General features: G+C 41.7%; 1 long non-coding RNA gene across 2 annotated transcripts; it reads right to left on the minus strand.

Moving 5' to 3' along the window:
* Positions 1-1,126: 1,126 nt before the first annotated feature.
* Positions 1,127-15,047, minus strand: LOC147915663 (uncharacterized). Of its 2 annotated transcripts, XR_015554087.1 has the most exons (4): positions 14,421-15,047; positions 10,598-10,645; positions 10,272-10,392; positions 1,127-2,440 (listed from the first exon to the last, which is right to left on the minus strand). It is a non-coding gene; the product is annotated as an uncharacterized LOC147915663 (long non-coding RNA). The 2 variants fall into 2 exon arrangements; XR_015554086.1 differs by lacking the exon at positions 1,127-2,440 and having other exon boundaries at positions 9,693-10,392.
* Between the last annotated feature and the right edge of the window lie 1,412 nt (positions 15,048-16,459).

Genomic DNA, 16,459 nt, shown 5'->3' on the forward strand with positions numbered 1-16,459 from the left:
TGAATAACGCTGCAGTGAACACAGGGGTGCATGTACCTTTACGCATTGGTGTTTTCAAGTTCTTTGGATAAATACCCAGCAGTGGAATAGCTGGATCATATGGTAGTTCTATCCTTGATTTTTTGAGGAATCTCCATACTGTTTTCCATAGTGGCTGCACCAGTTTGCACTCCCACCAGCAGTGTATGAGAGTTCCCTTCTCTCCACATCCTCTCCAACACATGTTGTTTCCTGTCTTGTTAATTATAGCCATTCTGACGGGCGTGAGGTGATATCTCAAACTAAAATGCTTCTGCACAGCAAAGGAAACCATCAACAAAACGAAAAGACAACCTAACAATTGGGAGAAGATATTTGCAAACCATACATCTGATAAGGGCTTAATCTCCAAAATATACAAAGAACTGATGCATCTCAACAACAAAAAAACTAACAACCCAATCAAAAAATGGGCAAAAGACCTGAACAGACAGTTCTCCAAAGAAGATATACAGATGGCCAACAGACACATGAAAAGATGTTCAAAATCATTAACTATCAGGGAAATGCAAATCAAAACTACAATGGGCTATCACCTCACGCCCATCAGAATGTTATTAGCATTAATAATACTCCTGCCCTCCTCTCTAGCCATGACTTCCTCAGTCTTGAGTTGTTAAACATTCTGATCCATCTTTCATTGTTTTGGAACTTGAGTTTGAGTAATAACCTTGCTCAGGGAGTGTCCTCAGGTGATATATTATCTGAGTCCTTGCAGAGTTCACTGTGTGAACCTGGTTCCCTATTACAGGAGCAACAACTTTACTGGGCAAAGCTTGTTAGAGGCACATTTTTCTCCTTGAAGCTCTCACAGATGTTGCTCCATTACCGTCTGGCTTCAATACTGTAGAAGCAACGGCCATGGCCAAACTGAGTTTATTCCTCTGTGGGTAACGATATTCTTTTGCTTGCACAATGAAGACTATTTTTGGTCATCTTTAAAGAATGAAAATTTCAGTATGTTACATATACTATTATATATTAAATCTGCCTAAAACAGTATGTGCCTACCTTTTTAGTAGCACTTTTTTCCATTTTATAGATATATAATTGACATACAGCACTATGTAGGATTTGTATTTTCATATCAAGTTGAGATTAAAGTTGTAACAGAATTAATTTTTTAAATACCACAATGAGACTGTCCAAGTAACATAAAGTAACTGTAAAATCATAGGATATACCCAGGTAATTATGAAGGAACCCACCATCCAGTAGGGAAAAAAGGTTAAATGTGGCAGAGTTGGAAGCCATTATCAGGGGGAAAAAACATAAAACATTTTCATTGAGAATGGATTGCATAAACTGGCATGCTTATTTAGTGTAACGAAGTGGAAAAGGTATATTGCCCAGAAGAAAATCAATAGGTTGTGGCCATATTTGAAGACAAAAATGGAAAATGAGCAGGTAGCTTTGAAAATAACTACTTGGTACACTTGGAAATGCTTGAGAGGGTCTCTGCAGAGGCTGAAGACCCTGGTGAGCAGTTGCAGCCAGAGCCTGAAAGTGTGTTGAGAAGACCCAGAGCTAGATGCCCTCGAGGCTCCTTCCCTCCCACTCTTGGTAGCAGAGTAGGGAGCTGGGTCAGCAGGTCTGAATCTGCTCTCCAGAAGAACAGGCCAATGCAGCCACTGAGCTCCAGGGACTCCCACTTTCTAACAAGCTCAGATCCTTGACCAGGGACCTGCTGTTGTGTCATAGTAGCACAGATGTCTCTCTCTTGCTGTCCCAGTAAATACGCAGAGCATTTGAGGGGGTCCTCACTCTTGGAACACTGGCCATGGGAATACAGTCCACTGTGCCAGCCTAAGCACACTCCTCCATGGGACAATGAGACCATGGAGATCAGTGTGTTTTGATCCTTCTCTGCTTATGAATATGCCCTGATAGGTTTTACACATGCATTATGTGGCACTGTGACATGTGTGTCTGTGTCCCTTTGAATCACATTTGGGTTATGTATTGAAGGGCTTCTCCAGAATTATTCTGACTCCAGCTACACCGTGCACTAATCTCTATCCTGATGTAACAAAGGGACAGTGAACAGCATTACAGTCTAAGCACTGAAAACTGGGCAGCATCAGACTGTTTTACATTTGTGAGCAGGAACATTTAACTGCAAGACAGTGGGTATTCTAGTTGCCAACAGGAAATATGATTGGTTTTAAGGAGAAAGGGCTTTTCTTGGTTTGGGGAGGACCAAACTCAAAAGAGTATAAGAGCAGAAGAATGGTCACAGCTGGATGAAGCTGCCTTAGGAAAACTGAGAAGGCATCGATAACACAGAGTCCCCAGCTTTTTCCTCTTCCCTCTCTCCATCCTCCCTGCATCTCTGGTCCAGCAGTGATTGCAGCAGTGTGGAGCTCACAGCCTCAAGGGAGCAACTGAGGTCCAGTGTCACCTGCAAAGATAATGAAGAACCAGGACTTGCCCTTTAGACAAAAGGAGAGAAATAATTGTCCCCAAAACCTTAGGGGAGGGCTGTTCCAGGTACAGGGTGTGGCTGGTTCTGTAGCTCTTCCATATCCACCATGCCAAGTAGGGCAGAAGCTGGAGGCAGAATATAATAAATGATAGCATCACTGCCTCCTCCAGACATCTCTGAAGTCCAGTGACTGTGTCTTATTGGGACTTGAACGGAAAATTGGTAAAGTGAAAAGTAGAAGAGACATGCATGTTAAAATTATGAATATGCATCACAAGAAGAATATCTTTTGTGGGTTTCAGGAAACGCAAGAGATAGAGAAACAAGTTAACACCACCATGAGGAAACCCTTAGCCAAAGTCAGAATGTGGAACATTCTATGGGACAAGTGACCTGGTTTGTCCAACAAATCAAAGACCTGAAAAAAAAACAAAAACAAAACAAAGGTGGGGTGAGTGGTATGCTGTAGAAGAAAAGAGGCTAGAGAGAGAGAACAACCAAAAGCAACATGTGGACCTATTCTGCATCCTGCTTCAAACAAACCAAAGATAAAAGACACCTTGAAGACACTAAATGACATTTGAATATGCACTAATTATATAGTGAAATTAGACAATTACTGATAATTGTGTTAGGTGTGATAATAGCATGGCAGTTATATTAAAAAATAATCCTTATCAGTGAGAGATGCCTACTGACGTATTTAACTGTGAAATTATATGTATAAGATTTGCTTTTAATTTACTCTAGGAAAGATGACTGAGACGAATAGATGAAACATGATGATAAAACATTAATAACTATTGAAAGTGATGATGGGTAATGAGAGTTCATTATACATAATATGTTTTTGTGTATTAGAAAATGCCCATAATAAAAATAGTTTTAAAAAGAAACACGGAGATAGTACAAGAAGAAACTATTTAAAGCATTAAAAGTGCTTATAAGGAATAGTAATCCAAAGCAAAGAGTTGTGGGGCAGGGAATTATCTCTGTCCATGAAAGCTCATAGTTCATTATAAGCTTGGTAGTACTATTTTACGATGGTATATGATGAAACTTAAAGTGCACACTAAGCCTCATTTGTGCTGGGCACTGGAGATACAGGGAGGGAACCCAGAGTCCTCTGGGGAAGAAGCTGGTTACAGAACAGTGTGAGCACAGGTGCAACGCAGAGGGGTCTCCAGAGACAATTGTGCACAGAAGTAGCCACAATGGAGATGCTTCAGATGGCACGTGGAGGTTCCCTAAAGGAGGGGGCATTGGGAGGGCGAAGGGTTGGCATTCAATGTTGGAGAACTGGCAGTTTAGGCTCAAGAATGATGTCAACACTGAGATTCTGGGATCACATTGTGCAATGGCCATGTATAAATCTCACTTTCTTCATGTCCTGCAAATGTGGCCCCAAATTTAGCTCTATGTCCTCCTTGGTCTGAATCTCCATACTAAAAGTGGTCTTGATTCCAGGGCATGACTTTCTCTGACTCCTTTCCTTTGAAATCCCACGGCCTGATATTTTACCCCTATCTCTAAGAAGTCCACATTCAAGGGGAAACCCAGGAACCCCGTGTCCCAGCATGTAAGGCTGAGGGCCATGGCGTGCTAGTCCAATTCTAAAAGAACCCATCTGCTTCCTGTGCTCTATGATCCTGATGAAATGCCCAGCACCCCTGTGGGAATCCAGCTGTCTTCATACAGGATAATAGCCCCAGTAATCATGTATAATAAAGGCTTTAGGGACATTACACTGGAAATCCATGCACCTTTGAGCATTTCAACATTAATTGCATGACTCTGTATGTGGACAGTGAGTAGCTCACCAAGTCAGTAATACAGCAGGAAAACGTGGATGTCTGTCCGCTGGACTCTCAGGCTACACTTCATGCAGGACCATCTCCCTAACTCAACATCAACTGGGAAACGCTCTTCTCCTGAGAAGTGGTAATCACCATTGAGTATTTGCTGCTGCTCTCCCTGACCCAAGTCCAATCATGGATCATATCTTTGATAGCATCTCCTAGGTGAGATGTTCTTTCCTGAAAAGAAAGCTCTTTCATGACATGTAAACATGGCAAAGTTGTCACATTTTACTAACAATGAGATATCTGATACAGCAAGGAGGGCTTACAAAGAGGAATATTAGTCAGAAAACCATAACATCTTTTTGTCAGCGTCCATTCATCTAAGCCAAGGGTAGATCTCTATCTGCCAGAAGGAAGGTTTTCATTCCCTCTGAGTTTTCAAACCCTGAAGATTCTTAAAAGTTTAACTAAAAATGTTGAACATATATATGTAAAAAGCAAAGCTATATTACACCCCTGAGGGTGTCACTGCTTGTTTGTTTGGTTAAACATGATAAGGGGTTTTAAAATATCTCATTGGAACCCTGAATTCTGTTCACAAGGTCTGAATAATCTCCGGAATTGATAAGATTCCCAAGTCAAGGGGCACAATTGTGGATAGTTTTCTCACTGGAATATTAAAACCTAGAAAAAATTTAATTTAAACAAATTTAATTTTTAACAAATAACTTTAAAAAGCCATCTTTTTGTCTGTCTTTATCCTGGGCTTGCTCTGGGGGAAAACCCACTATTATATTTGTAGGGAAAAAGGATAAAGGAAGGAGCAGGTCTTCTTTCTCTCTGCTACACAGAGAGCAATGTTCAGGTGACTGCAGTCCAGGGAGTCTGGGGCTAAAATCCTCCACTTGAGAAAAAGGTTTTGACCAAGTGTCCATGACTGGTTTGGCTCAGGAAGCACATTTAAGGCAAGACTCTCAAGTCTCTTGTGACAACAATACTGCATCATCTCCTGGATTGTAAAGGGCTTGTGTTTTCACATCTCTGAAATTGTAAGTTTTGGAAGATTGTTGCAGGGTGCCACCGATAAAGTTGTCCTCAGTTGATGTTGCCTTTGTGTGTCTGAAGGTTGCCAGTAATGGGCAGGAACTGTTATCTGATTGTCACCTTAGCTGATTATCTGCACTGGAAGCAGTGCATGCAACTGCATTTAACCTAGATTTAGATTCATAACTGGCACTTAAAAGGTCTGGAGTGATTATAGTATAACTGAATATTGGTTATCACGTATGCAGAAGAATCTGATATAAAATTCAGAGAATAAAATTCTGTAAGTAAAGTGATTATATATCATGAGCAGAATGGCTGCACTTTTGTACTTTGTCATGAAGCAATGTTCAGGTACAATAGATGACCCAAGCAGGGAAGAGAGCAGACTTTAGAGAAAGCACCCTTCCATCTTCCGCCTTGTGACAGGGGTGAAACTTGTATTGCTTATCACATGCCTTGCAATGTATTAAGGACAGTACAAGCTGTGTTTTTCTAGAACAGCTTATATTTTTGTTAAATCAGTGGTGGTTGGTATGACCAATTTGTGAAGCAAACAGGTATCATTCAATGGTTTCCAGTCTACCTTCAAAGAAACTGTTTCAATTACATTTGTGACTTTAGATTGGTTACTTTCTCCCTCAGGACCTCAGTTTCCTTATACCTAAACTGTAGTTTAGTAAAATTAACTATGCTATCTCATAGGTTAAGAATTAGAAGAGCTGATATTTTAAAGCGCATGGAACAATGGCCAGCACATTGTAAGTGCTGTACCAGTGTTTGGTGTTATTATTAATCTTATTATTGCAATATGTACATGAAATTCGATAAAATGAGAAATTTTAACCAGACAATTCAGAAGGAATCCCTTGTCTTTCAATATGCTTTCAAAGTACACAGGTGACCTTGAAAGTGGTAAAATGACCAAGGTCACAAACAAGTTCTGAAGAGGAGAGTGTGGCAGCTGGTGTCTCAGTGATGCTGTGCTAAATGACCTGTGGCAAAAGCAATTCAGAAAATGCTACACTCTTTAGAAATTTCTCTAATCATGAAATCTTAAAATCTAGGTATTGATGAGAATGGATAATTTAATGGATAAATGTATGGTATGCCAGTCAGTCAAAATCATTGCACATATTTAACATATATTTAATTTTTTCCTTCAAAATCTATTAAGAAATTAATAGTGCAGCTTAGAAATTATGAAAGGGCTGATGTATTTCGAACACTTTGCAGGTACCAGGTGCTAGGATTTCACATTTATTCTATCACCTAATCCCTACAATAGCTCCAAGCTCATTTTAGGGATGAGGATACCGGGGATTAGAAGGATTGATATAAGTGATGTGTCAAAGACTACACTTCTAGTCATTGTAGCTGAGTAATGGAGAAAACATTAAATTTTACTAGGCATTTTGCATTGTTATGGGAAGATTCTTTCATTCACAAGTGAATAGTTTCAGGGGAAGAGATTTAACATGTTGATTTACTTAAGACATGATTGGATCCAGGGACTCGAACTTGCCATCAGATTCTCTCTCTCTCTGCCTAGGGAAGATAGCCAACCCCCCTCACATTTTCCTACCTTAACAACTTCAGCAGAAAGATAGACATCTTTCTCATAGCATCCATACATAAAGTACCAGGGAAGATTACCCTTGGACTAATCCCCGTTGGTAGGCGGATGTGGTAGAATGGGGTACACCCTGATTGGTCAGGTCTCTGTCGTGAGATTCCCTCATCTTGCAGTGCATCATACTATTTCCTAAGATATTTAAGATCTAGCTGACTATTAAACCACATAACTATTAAACAAAGAGATCTTGCAAATTCTCTGGTCTGTGAGAGAAATGAAAGACAACATTGACTATTAGACCTGCTGATTTTCTTCATTTTCTTCCCTTTATATTTCCATCTAAAAGTTCAACTTTTTAACCTCAGAATTACCTGGAAGACTGAGTTACCTTTCTGGGATCATAATTTTGATGTGGATTCCTGTGGGGTGAACACCAAATCCCTTTGGCCTGAGCTATTTATTTATTCTAATCTCTGCATTCATAGCCACAGTCCTGTGCGAGGCCGTGCTTTCACATGGTTCCAAAATCACCCTGAGGTTGGCAGACTCTAAGATTCTCCCAACGTTCCTATCCTCTTGTATAATACCCACCCTTGGAAACTAAGCTGGATCTAGTGACTTGCTGGTAACAATAGAATACAGTAAAGTGGTGGAATATATATTTTGGGATCACCAGAGGACAGGATATGAGGGACCTGGGGTCAGCTGTCTCAAGGTTGGCTGTCCAAGCCAGGCTGGGGAAGCACAGACTCCCCACAGAACCTAATGACAAATGGCCCACATTACTCTTCTACCTGAGGGCTTGCTCCTCTAGATGTCAGCCTCCACTGTCCCTGCCATCAGACAGGATGAAGAGGAGGAAGAGATCATCAGCAGTGATTCTCATCCTGGCTAGAATGAACAAGGGGTTTGTCTGTAAAAAGGACAGGAAGGAAAGTGAGGAAACAAGGACTTCCAAATCTAACACCTGGTGAGCTCAAACACTCCTCCAAATCAGGTGCACGTAGCTAGAAAGATGAGGAAGGTACCAGTCTCTAATCTCCCTGTGCTGCCCCCTGTGGCCCAGAACCCCTTTGTCCAACTGAGAATAAGGTCCCAGGGAGCCCACAGTGGTGAACACTGTAAACCTATCTCTGCTCATCTCCAGAATAGATCACCAGGGCCACCCACTCCTGGGAAGTCCTATTCTCTCTATATGTATTAGTTCAGTTGTTTGTAATAGAAACCCAAATAACAGTGGTCTAAACAGGATGAAGCTTGTATGTGTCTCACATGACAGTGAGGCAGGCGGTTCAGGGCTGCTAGGGTAACTCCACACCACAAGGTTGTCCAGGCATCCAGGTTCCTATGACCTTCCTTCTCTGCTGTCCTTGGCATGTTGCCCTTATTAGCATGACCTGAGGTACCTAAGACCATTGTCTGTGGTCCATGAGGAACCAGGGAAAGCAGGGAAGGAAGAAAAGTTTCCTTCCCTTAAGGAGAAAACGAACAACTTCACATCTGCTTCATCTGATTGGCCAAAAGTTAGACGAACACAACTGTCAAGTGAGGCTGGAGAATGAACACAGTTTTAATCCGGGTGACCAAGTGCTCAGATAAAACTCTATTACTGTACAATAAGGATGCTTTTTTCTACACTTAATAAATTTTTCAAAACAGGAGGGACAATCATCATTATCAATATTTTACTGAACCATATTTGTACGTAAAAAATGGAATAATCTCAGAATATATTGTTTATTGGTAACAAAGATGCAGATAGAATGTGTGGTAAAACACCACCTGATAAAAAGGGAAATGTCTCTCTATAATACTGTGGAAACTGGTATATGCAGGGAGGGAATTTGGAAGAACTGTGGATGAGATAGAGGAGGAAATTTACTTTTCACTATATACCCTTTTAAGTTATATGAATTTTTAAAACCTTGGGCATGTATTCAAACCAGGAAAACCCCACATTAATTTAGCAAATATTTATTAGGCAGTTACTAGATGGCAGGCTCTCTGCTAGGCTCAGTGAGGGAAACACCAAGGAAGTCACAATGGGGTTGAATAACCTGGTAAATGAAACATGTTATAATTAGTAGTTGGGAAACAGCTTCCAGGAGGAAGATGCCTACTGTGTGCCAGATGTTGTCCACCTGCTAGGGACATAAAGAAGATAAAGTGCATTCCTTTGTGACCTAAATGTCTTGTCCTGATGAGGAACTGTGCCAATCCAAGACCTTCCAGGACCCCGCACTAATTTGTCTCATCCCTCTGTGGAAAACAACCTCAGGCTTGGAGAGAGAACCTTTGCTCATTTGGTCCAAAAATTAGTGGAAAGATTTAGTTAGAGAACACCAACTTGCTAATGTAACTGAATAATCAAAACAAGAGAAAATCAGTAAGAAATAATCTGGATGAAGGGGAAGACACTAACAAAGTGAGATCATAAGAAGTGACTTTGTGGCATCCTGTATGCAAGCCAGCTGGAAGAAATAGTGGGAGCCCAGGATTTGCCTGGCAGGATGACACAGAAAAGAAAAAAATAGTTCTTTCCAGTTTATTGATGGTGCTTTCCTAGAGGTGTAGGAGGTCTGAAAAATTAAGGTAGAAATATTCAGAGAGGACAGCCTCCCAGTTTCACACAACCTTGAGATGCCTTTCCAATGATCCAATGATGCTGTGATTCTCATAGCAGGACGGTGCTTTGACACACAAGCTCAGCTCTGCAGACCATCTTGTCCCAGGCAGGACCTAGAGTCATAGTGCTCTTCAGTGATCGTCCAGCCTGTGTGTGAACACAGCCAGTGCAGAGGCCTCACTACCTCGTGTTCCTGCTTTATCTGACCTGGCACATCCCTGTGCAGATAGATTCTAAGATGGCACCGAGTGATTCCCCTCCTCCTGGGATTCACACCCTTGTGGAATCTCCTCCCACTGAGTGTGGGAGGAACCTGTGACTTGCCTCTAACCAATAGATTAGGGCAACGGTGATGTCACTTCTGTGATTAGATCTTTATAAGATCATGATGTCCCTCTTGCTAGCTGACTGTTTCTACTGTCGTTTCTGCTTGCAAGCTCTGATGAACCAAGCAGCTGTGTTGGAAAGACCTTCATTGCAAGGAACTGAGATCAGCCTCCTGCCAACATCCAGAAAGAAACTGACACCGCCAGTCTAACAGCCCACAGGGAACTACTTTTACTCCTCTTGCCAATGACAGACCTTTCCTTTCTTAATGACAGACATCCTGCTTTCTCTTTAGCAGCATAAATGTCGAATTCTGACAATCCTAGTTGCTTTCCTCTCATCATCCAGGAGGCCCCAGTAGGCAGCAGCAGGTAGGGTGGGAGGAAGTGCCCATGAGCAGGGGTGTCACTAGACCTCCTCTCACGTTTTCACCTTGGAGAGCAGATGTTACCAGGAAGTCAGCTGGAAGAAGAGAAGTCAGGGGCAGCAGGGATTGGAAGGAGATGAGTGAACACCACTGTCTCTCAGGCCGGTGTGGGGCTGTGCTTTGGGGCTGTAAAATAAAACAGTGAGGAATAAAGTCGCATGGCCACTGCTGATCTTTACTCCTTCAGTATAGCCCACCCCACACCCCAAATGACAACGCCATTGATCCCTTGCAGCCCAGATGTGACCCTCGCTTCCTACCACCTCCAGCAAACACACTCCATCAGCGAACAGAACCAACTCTCCTGTCACTTCAAACCCCATGGACTCACCTGTAGGGACTATGAGAAATGCAACAGACTCCCAACCAGTCTCAGTGCCTGGAGAAGAAATGGAAGCTGTCAGAGTCCACAGGAGGAGGTGACCCCTAATGAGGCAGGTGTACAGTGTACAGGGATCAACATGATACAGTGGGAACTTGGGCTCAGCAGTCAGACTGTTTCCTTAGAGTCACAGCTTAGCCAGTTGAAAGTCACTTAACTTCTCAGTGGCCTCAGTTTCCTTGTCTGAAAATGGGGTTGATACCTGTCTTCATCTCACAGGGCTTATATGAGGTTTAAATGATTTAATTCATGTAAATCCCTTAGAACAGTGTCTGACACTTTTAATAAGGCGGAATCCTGGAAGGGGAGGATGTCTCACCACTTGAGTGCCTGTTTCCTTCTTCCATGTGAGAGGACCAGTTCTTCCCAACACTTACCAGCCTAAGCCTCCTCTTAACTTCCCTGTAGTTGGAGAGCTACTCTGTCTCTTATAACCCATGGGGTGGGGGTGGGGGTGGAGCAACCACAAAAAGGCCAATGTGGAGCCAAGGAAGGGGAAATTTTAGAGCAATGCACAACCACACACAAACTCACAAACAGATGCACATATACATACAAACACCCATACATGCTTATATATGCTCACGTACACACATATATACAACCCTCCCACACAAATATCTACATATGTTTTTATACTCATGTGAACCCACACAAATAGACACACATGCACATTACACATTCCCTTCATATTTGCCGTTTCAGTTTGCAGCCTGGCTTGCTCCCACTTCATCTTTGTGTGTGTGTGTGAGGAAGGTCGGCCCTGAGCTAACATCCACGCCAATCCTCCTCTCTTTTTGCTGAGGAAGACTGGCCCTGAGCTAACATCTGTGCCCATCTTCCTCCACTTTATATGGGACGCCACCACAGCATGGCCTGACAAGCGATGCGTCGGTGTGTACCTGGGATCGGAACCTGGGCCGCCAGCAGCAGAGCGCGCGCACTTAACCACTATGCCATGGTGCCACCCCCCACCCCCACTTCATCTTTTTAAAAAATTGAGGATCCTGAGGGAGAAGGACCCAAGAAAATTTATCCCACCAGAAAGAAATGTAATCCCCATGCACTCTGGTATTTCTGGATCTCACATGGCCCTGCTCCTGGAACCCTCATAGAGGAGCAGGGGATCTGACCCTAGATTAAGATCCTGGAGTCCAGAGGCAGCCACATATACTGGCCCACCTGGGAATTGGGACTCTGGGAGTCCAACAGGTCTCCAGCCTCCCACCTCATCTGCTGCTTCTCAGCCTGCCCTTCCACGGCCAGGAGGGCAGCTATTGAAAAAGCTTTGGGTGGAGAGTGACAGACTTGGGCTTTGCCATGAACTCTGTCTTTTAGGCAAGTTATTCAACCTCCATGCTTCTATGTTTATCTTGTGTAAATGGGAGGGATAGATTATGACCCCACAGGTCTCTTCTGTGCTGTCTCAGATTCTAAGTTCAAGCACTTGAAAACAGTATCACAGTACACAGCATTAACATAAGAGGACAAAAGTGCTTGGTACAGTTCTCCTTGAGGTACTAGAGAATGTAAACAACATAATAGTAACAAGCACCAAACTTCTGCTGAGAAAATTCTCGAATGAATTTCAGAATCAAATATAAATAACCTGAGATTGCCCCAGCCTGGGTTAATCCCACTATGCTCTGGGCTCCCACAGTCTACCGGCTCCAGTTCCTGATCCAACACTTACACACTGTACCAAACATTATTGTGTATAGTCTCTCTCCTCTTACCCTGTGGGCCCTTAGCAGGTGGAGACTATGTCAGTGCCTGTAACATAAACATCTGGCAAACCTTTGTGAATTCATGCTCCCACATGGATCAACTGATGAAAGCTGAGCAGCCTCACTATTCAGCTTTAATTGTACCTCTCACTGGTTTATACCTTCATTTGGCATTCAAGGCCTTTCACAAACTGCTTCAATAGTGCTAAATGAGAAATTATTAAACTACAACCTATCCCCTGAAATCACTGTGCCCAATTTCACCCCACACCTTGCTGTACTCTAACTTCTGACTGCTTGGAATATCTCTTTTTTTCCTTCATTGACCCAAATAATATACATCCATCAGGTTCTATCCAAAGTTCTACCTCACTCATGAAGCTCTCCCTGACCACTGGGGTGTCTTGAGTATGAACTTTGGTAAACTATTTCTCTGCTTCTCATTTGGCATTTAAGGAGGTTCTGGTCTTTGACATGTCTGGGTATGCATCATAGGGTCAATAAAATGCTCCCAGAAGTATGGGTGCCTCCTCATATTGATTGTAATAACTTTTCTGGTCTCCCACTTACAGTGTCCAAAAGATATATGCTAAGCTTGTATCCATGACCCAATGAGACTTGTTGAATTAATTAATTAATAATAGCATACAGACTCTGACCAGACTAGGCCAGCCTTCACTCTCAAGTGATAACTTGTGCACACTTGCCTGCCCTAGCCTGACTCTATGGGTGAGGTGGTGAGTACTGCTTTCCCCTGCTTTCTCCCAGGCATCTACCTGCTTGATTTTGTGTGTGCCCTTTGTTCAGACCACGCTCCATGGCTTGGTTGTAGCATCACTGCACATTTCCCAGATTTAAGTGAAAAATATTCATCTGACTTGTAAAGATCTTGGTTTCATCATCAAAAGAACTTGGCTCCTCCATCAACCAAGAACTCAAGACTTTGCCTTCATCTCCTCCTGTCACAGTAGTTGAAGGGTTGGCCATCCATGAAGCCACAGGCAGTAAATGCAGGGACTCCTGGACCTGGCTCAGACACAGCTGAGTAGAAATACTGCAGAGAGTGTGATCCTGATGTAGGAACCAATGGAGTCAGAGTAAGCTCCAGTATTTATTGAGTGAGGACCTAGTTCTCAATGTGGAGGGAATGAGTGTATATGTCCTTGTGTGTGTGTGTGTGTGTGTGTGTGTGTGTATTTGTGTATGTGTGTGTCTAATAGGAGAGATAGAGTACACAACATAAACAATGGGGAGACAATTGCACAACAACCCCCTGTACAAGTGAATTCAAACCCCACACAAAGTACGCACTCTGAGAATTTGAAGAAACAGAAGGAAATGTTAGTACAATGCCTCAATAAGAAAAGGTTCCATGAAGAAGCTGCTCTTGGGTAAGGTTTGAAAAAGTAGAGTAGTGGAGGAGTTTTAGAAATATTCTCATAGCTTGAATTGAGGTGTAAGTTGCCTGGAAATAGGACTCTTCCCAGATTCCCTGCTATGATGTTTTAGCATCTCAACCCTTGATGTTTTCTTTGCTCTCCCACTAACCTTCCCTTCCCCATATCACCTTTGGTGTCACCATGGAAAACACAGTGGCCTCAGAGTCAGGGAGCTCCATGCCTGTCACATCCTTTGTTTCCTAGTAGAAGTCACTTCCATCTGTGAGCTTCAGCTTCTTTGTCTCTAGAACAAAGCCATTAAGCTAGAAGACCCAGGGCCTCCCTGTTCTACAACTTTGTGATTCCAGGGCTTCTGAAATCACCCAGTGATTCCACGTGATGAGTGTGTAGGAGATGGTGCAGGTGGAGGGAGGGAGTGCCCAGACAGAAGGAACAGCCTGCAGCTCTCCTTGTCACAGCCACCTTGGTCTTGTTTCTATTCCTCAAACATGCCCTTTCCATCCCAGAACTTTTGATCCCTAATCCTTCCCTCATCTGGCATACTCTACCCCATCTACCTGCCACAACCTTTGGTCTTGCCCCTTTCCAGTCTCTGCTGAAGTGTTACTTCCTCAGGGACAATATGCCTTACCCCCCACCCCTCACCTCAGGCAAGATGAGTTTCTCATGCTTATGTGCCACAATGGCAATGAAGAATACAGCAGAGGGGTTCAACAGCAGGCAGGATGAAGTAGAAGCATGAATCAGCAAGCTGGAAAAGAAAACAATGGAATTCACTCAGACAAAGCATCAAAAAGAAAAAAGAATTTTAAAAAGTGAAAATACCTTGAGGTATTTACCTTGAGGACAGTATCAAGTGGGATAACATTTGCATCATAGGGGTCCCAGAAGGAGTAGAGAGAGAGAAAGGGCCAGAAAAATTATCTGAAGAAATAATGACTGAAAAGTTCCCTAATCTGGGGAAGGAAACAGACATCTAGGTCAAAGAAGCCCAGAAAATTCCAAATTAGATGAACTCAAAGACAACCACACCAAGACAAATTTTAATTAAAATGGTAAAAGTTAAGGACAAACAGAGAACACCAAAAGCAGTAAGAGAAAAATAACTACTTATGTACAAGGGAAACTCCATAAGGCTATCAGCAGATTTTTCAGCAGAAACTTTACAGGCCAGAAGGGAGTGGCATGACATAGTCAAAGTGCAGAAAGGGAAAATCTTCCAACTAAGAATCTTCTACCTAGCAAGGTTATCATTCAGAATTGAAGGAGATTAAGAGTTTTCCAGATTAAAAAAAAGCCAAAGAAGTTCATCAACACTAAATCGACTCTACAAGAAACGTTAAAGGGACTTGAAGCTGAATCACAATGGCACCAATCAATAACAAGAAAAAGTATGAAAATGAAAATCTCACTGGAAAAGGTAAATATATAATAAAGGCAGTGGATCAGTCACATATAAAGCAATCCTCAAGGTTAAAAGACAAAAGTAGTAAAATTAACTAAAATTACAGTAAATAATTAAGGGTTGCATAAAGTTAAAAGATGCAAAACGTGACATCAAAAATATAAATCGGGGGTAGAGAGTAGAAAGATAAAGCTTTGGAATGTGTTCAAATTTAAGTTACTATCAACTTAAAACAGACTGCTATTTAAATAGCAAGTTATATGTGAACTACACAGTAACTACAGGGGAAAAACATAGTAAATACAATCATGTGCCACGGAATGATGTTTTAGTCGATGATGAACAACATATACAATGGTGATCCCATAAGATTTAATGGAGCTGAAAAATTCCTATTGCCTAGTGACGTCATAGCCATTGTAACGTCGCAGTGCAATGGTGCATTATCTGCTTACAAGCAAATCTATAATGAAAAGAAAAAACAAAGCTAGCAAAGCATCTTGGATATACTTATGAAAAGAGTGACACCTCCTTGAGAAGAGCCTCAGGCAGGTCCTTCAGGATGTATTCCAAAAGAAGGCATTGTTATGAGATAACAACTCCACATGTGTTATTGCCCAAGAAGACCTTCCAGTGGGACAAGATGTATAGGCAGAAGACAGTGATATTGATGATCCTTACCCTGTGTAGGCCTAGGCTAATGTACGTGTTTGTGCTTTAGTTTTTAACAAAAAATTTAAAAGGTAAAAAAATAAATAAACAATTTTTAAGTAGAAAAAAGCTTGTAGAATAAATATATAAAGAAATAAAATATTTTTCTATAGCTATACAATGTGTTTACATTGTAAGCTAAGTGTTACTACAAAAGAGTAAAAAAATTTTAAAAAAATAAAAGTTTATAAATTTAAAAAGTTACAATAGGCTAAGGTTAATTTATTATTGAAGAAAGAAAAATATGTTTTTAATAAATTTAGTGTAGCCTAAGTGTACAGTGTTTAAAGTCTACTGTAGTGTACAGTAGTGTCCTATACCTTCACATTCACTCACTGACTCACCCAGTCCTACAAGCTCCATTCATGGTAAATGCCCTATACACATGTACCATTTTTTACCTTTTTTACCATATATCTATATTTATATTTATATATCATATTATACCTCTTCTATGTTTAGATACACAAATACTTACCATTGTGGTACAATTGCCTTGGGTATTCAGTGCAGTAACATGCTGTACAGGTTTGTAACCTAGGAGCTATAGGCTATATACCATATAGCC

Source organism: Ceratotherium simum, chromosome 13, assembly GCF_057802395.1.
Source record: "Ceratotherium simum simum isolate JZ-2026a chromosome 13, ASM5780239v1, whole genome shotgun sequence".
Lineage (NCBI taxonomy): Eukaryota > Metazoa > Chordata > Mammalia > Perissodactyla > Rhinocerotidae > Ceratotherium > Ceratotherium simum.